The 5,000-nt window shown below is 41.5% G+C and overlaps 1 protein-coding gene across 4 annotated transcripts in view; it reads left to right on the top strand.

Annotated features, from left to right (window-relative positions):
- The window catches only part of LOC138979878 (uncharacterized), a 61,996-nt gene that overhangs the window by 48,762 nt on the left and 8,234 nt on the right, over nucleotides 1-5,000 (top strand). The window lies entirely within an intron of this gene.

Raw genomic sequence — 5,000 nt, 5'->3', positions numbered from 1 at the left:
CCAAAGCATCAGTGTTCATTATATCCACACAAAAACACTCAAATTAATAACACATTTCCTCATGCATGTGTATTCAGCATTGTTTTCACTACATTACATATACGACGCTTTATATTTGTGTATAATATGTAATGTGTAAATATTCATAATATGTTGTTGTTTTTCTCTACCTTTTTTTCTACGTTAATATCCGTGTAAATATGTGATTAGATTAGTCCCCTCTCTGGGCGAGGGCTGGTTGAAAAAAAGCTCGTTGTATTGCTTATGCCACAACCCTCGAAAAATAAAATTTGATTTGATTTGATTTGATTTGATTTATCTCAGCCAACACCATCTGTTACACCACCGACCAAAACCACAACCATTAATACCAACAACAACAACAACAACACCTCCCAACCACCACCAACAACAAAACCACAACAACAAAACACACGATGTACGCACAACACTGTTTTTGCCATGTGTCGCGCTTTCATGTCTGCTCTACCCCTGTTTCAGAGAACTGGATGGCTTCAAGGTCTGCATGGAAGGCCAGACGTCGAGCTGTCAAGACAGGCTGTCCGTCCAGACATTCATACAGGCAGAGATGACTTCCTTTCAATGTGAGTTCATGTAAAGGCATTTGGGTCACCTACGCTAAACAAGATGACGCCGGCTTCCATACAAGACACTTCTCCTACCCCCACTCCTTCCAAGGCCAGGGCAATTAACGCTGATGGGGTCTATGTCGACCAAAAGAGTGGGATTCCCTGTAGGTGGAGTTCCTGGAGGGGGATTTCCTGTATACAGGGAATACCACAGGATTTAGTTCCTGTAGCGTGTCGCTGATATCGCTGAAAGTCACGTGATGCTTGGCGACATCGGTAGAATTTGATGATTTTCAATCTTTTTTGATATTTCTTAGAAATTCGAGTATGGTTTGCAAGTTTTATTGTATACAGGGAATCCCCCTCCAGGAACTCCACCTTCAGGGAATCCCACTCTTTTGGTCGACATAGACCCCATCAGCGCAATTAACTGTGGTTGTTTCCCCTTATCAGAGTAGAATTAACTGTGGTTGTTTCCCCTTGTCAGAGTACTAATTCTCAGTGATGCTATAAGTACGTACGTGATACGTATGATGCAAGTCAAAGGGTTTATGAAGCCTAAATAACTAAAAATGGGTCTTTACGTTATTTTGACAAGCAATTACATTTATGCGTGTTGTTTGTTTTTTTCAGATCAGAACACATGTGTTGGTAAGTACGCTCAATGCGGATGTGTGCTCAAACACACACACAGGTGTGTGTGTGTGTGTTTGTGTGTGTGTGTGCGTGCGCCTGTCTGTCCGTTTGTCTTCATGCGATATTTAATGTTGCTATATATATATATACTTCCACTATTTCATCACGAGTGTTATGTGAGCCGCATTGTTCTAAATTATATGAAACAATTTAAAAGAAAAATCCAGTTTCCTTTCAAATGATTAACCCACCCCACCCTTACCCACTGAATCCAGATTACATTGTCTACTACTTGAAAATACTTCTTGTTCTTGTGGTTCTTCTAATTCTTCTTCTTTTAAAAGCTTCTTATTCTTGTTCTTGTTCTTCTTGCTCTTCTTCTTCAACTGCTTGTTGTTGTTGTTGTTGTTGTGGGTGGTGGTGGTGGTGGTGATGGTGTTGTTGGTGGTGGAGGTAATGCTAGTGTTGTTGTTGTTGTTGTTGTTCTTCTTCTTCTTCTTCTTCTTCTTCTTCTGTGTTCGTGGGCTGCAACTCCCACATACACTCGTAGACACGGGTTGGATTTTACGTGTATGGTTGGCTGTTTTTCCCTGCCATTACTCCACTTCCGGGGGGACAAAAATATCCAAAAAGCACACATCACGAGCCGTCATTCCTTACTTATTACCATCCTAAACAAGTCAGCGACAGATTGCCGAAAATGTGATTGAGAATGTGCCATGGCGATAGTGGAATGTGCCATGGCGATAGTGGAATGTGCCATGGCGATAGTGGAATGTGCCATGGCGATAGTGGAATGTGCCATGGCGATAGTGGAATGTGCCATGGCGATAGTGGAATGTGCCATGACGATAGTGGAATGTGCCATGACGATAGTGGAATGTGCCATGACGATAGTGGAATGTGCCATGACGATAGTGGAATGTGCCATGACGATAGTGGAATGTGCCATGACGATAGTGGAATGTGCCATGACGATAGTGGAATGTGCCATGACGATAGTGGAATGTGCCATGACGATAGTGGAATGTGCCATGGCGATAGTGGAATGTGCCATGGCGATAGTGGAATGTGCCATGACGATAGTGGAATGTGCCATGACGATAGTGGAATGTGCCCAAACTGGTGTCTGTTGTCTTTTCTTTTGTTGTTGTTGACAAAAACCACTCTGTGTGTTTGTTTTGCGACAGCATCCGTCAATGAGGCGTGTTCCAGGATCAGGAGCACCTGTGAAGCACAGAAGTTCAAGGAACAACAACAGAACTATCCACCTTGTCAGTGAGTACAGTGTAATACCATACACATTTAACATTTAAAGTCGGGGTAAAACCCGCTAACAAGCCCTTAATGGCTTTGCCGTGAGGGCGTAAAATAGAATTTCGCTGGGACTCGTTTAAGATGTGGTTGCTTTTGCGGTCTTTTTTTGTGGTATGTGTTTGAAGTCTGGAAGCGTTTGAGGGTGTGAGTGTAGGGTGGGGGGTGGGGGGATGTGTGTGTGTGTAATAATAAAACCTTCCAATACCTAACCTTTCTGGTTTCTGTTTTGTTGTTCTTGTTTTAGTCTTTTAGTTTTGTTGTTGCTTGTTTGTACACATGTAAACTGTCCTACAAACATTGAAGGCACTATTACGAGTTGGGTCGAGTTTTAGCATTTTAATATGTGTATATATATTACCCAATATTGACGGACTGTGTGGTGATATCTTCTGCTATGGTCTGTTGTGACAGTGATATCAAAATCGAGACCGGAGGGGTCGAGATTTTGATATCACTGTCGAAACAGACCAATAGCAGAAGATATCATCACACAGTCAGTCAATGTTAGATATTTACATGTTGTATTTACTGTAAAGAAATTACGAAAGTAGTTGTCTCAGTTTTGGCTGTTCCATATCCCTCCCTCTGATTATTATTTCTTTTTGTTCACTCTTTTCTTGTACTTTTCAGTATTTTAAAATGTCTTTCCTTTCAAAAAGTCTTTTGTCACTTGCTCAACTAAATTCTGGGATAATTACATTTTCATATATATTTGTTTGTTTTTAAATTTAGGTGTTTTTGTTTTTGAAGTGGGGAAGCAATAAAGAGGTCGTCGATATCAAAACTGATATCGACGGAAATGTCGTCGATATCACTTTTGCACTGAGCTCAGTTTTGCCCAATTGACCAATGGAAATCCACGTAACATATGAAATTACTGATATAAAACATCAGAAATTGTGAAAGAAACAATTGAAAGCCAGCAGAGACTTTCTTCCGAGATTTGTTAAAATCTCTTAGCAGAGAAAAAAGAGAGAGAAAAAGTATCCCTTCACAGACAGCCTATTGGGAGCATCAGACCCTCCTCAAGGGGGACCGAGATTTACAATGCAAAGTCCCTTTGTGGGGGACGTATCACAAGGAAATCTAGTCCTGAGGAGGACCATTGTTTTTGTACCTAGACCAGACACGTGTTTCGACACTATTGTGTCTCATCAGTGGTCAGGTGGTACTGATGGCGAGAGTTGTCAACCCATGGTATCCAACTAAGAAGCAAACCACTCTCTCTCTATATATATATAAATATATATATCATGTTATTTTACCTGGTTTTTTTTCAGATATGAGCAGAGTTACTTTAACTGCTTGGCGAGAGACTTATCTAAGGCTGAGCGAGAGAACACGTGCGAGGAGCTTGCCCTCACCACCTTCAGATATGACTCCTTCCAGTCGTCTAGGCCTGCCGTCGCAAACTGCCCTGAATTTAGTAAGCTTTTATACTTCCTCTTCTTCTCCTTCTGCGTTCATGGGCAGAAACTCCCACGAACACTCGTGTTTGTTTCACGAGTGGATTTTTTACGTGTATGACCGTTTTTACCCGTCATTAGGCAGGCATACGCCACTTTCGGGGGATGCATGCTTGGTATTAATTTTTCGTGTTTCTATATAACCCACCGAACTCTGACATGGATTACAGGATCTTTTCCGTGCGCATTTGGTTTTGTGCTTGCGTGTACATACGACCTTTCGCTTTAGAGGCGGGCGTCTTATCAACAAAACCCGTCAAGCTTTAACACAAATTTTCCTTAGTGTATGCTTCGTGGAATTAGTGGTAGTGCCAATGGCATTTAGCTTTTGTCGTGGGCGTGATTCCTCCCGTATATATTGTGCGGGTTTTTGATACACTCACCCTTGAAAACTATTTATACAACTCCACAGACCTGTCAATACTTGAGATACATAGGTGAGATAAAAGCAGCCGTCCACTTGAACACATTCCAACATTGAAGTCAAATTCAAACCTCTTGTGAAGCTTAGCTTGTTGTGCTCCACTGATCCTGTTGATTGTAAATTTAGTTAGTTAGTTAGTTAGTTCGTTGTTGCTTTTTGGGTCCAGCGGACCATATAGACTAGGACCCCGTTGATTGTATGCGGAATTATTATTCGTAAATCTTTGAAGAACATTGTTTAAACCGAACCTATGTTAATCTGCGAAGTAATTTCGGCAAATTTCATTCTGCTGACTCGGCGCCGGGAGCCGTGAGGCTTTAATGTTTGTTATTCCCCCCTCTGCTTCTTTCTCTCTGTAAACTTGTAGGGCTAGTTATTTTTTGGTAACTTACCCAACAACCAAAATCACTTACCCAACAACGGGCCTGAATCCTCGATAGCTCATGGGTAGAGACTGTACACTTTGTGGATCTACTTTTTGCGACTCAAAAGTTCAGAACACTCTAATGTACAAAATATACATTTCTGGAGCAAACAATACAACCATACCGCATTTAAACCAGCAAC

The sequence above is a fragment of the Littorina saxatilis genome, linkage group LG11, assembly GCF_037325665.1.
Source record: "Littorina saxatilis isolate snail1 linkage group LG11, US_GU_Lsax_2.0, whole genome shotgun sequence".
NCBI lineage: Eukaryota > Metazoa > Mollusca > Gastropoda > Littorinimorpha > Littorinidae > Littorina > Littorina saxatilis.
This window is presented reverse-complemented; position numbering and strand designations above follow the sequence as displayed.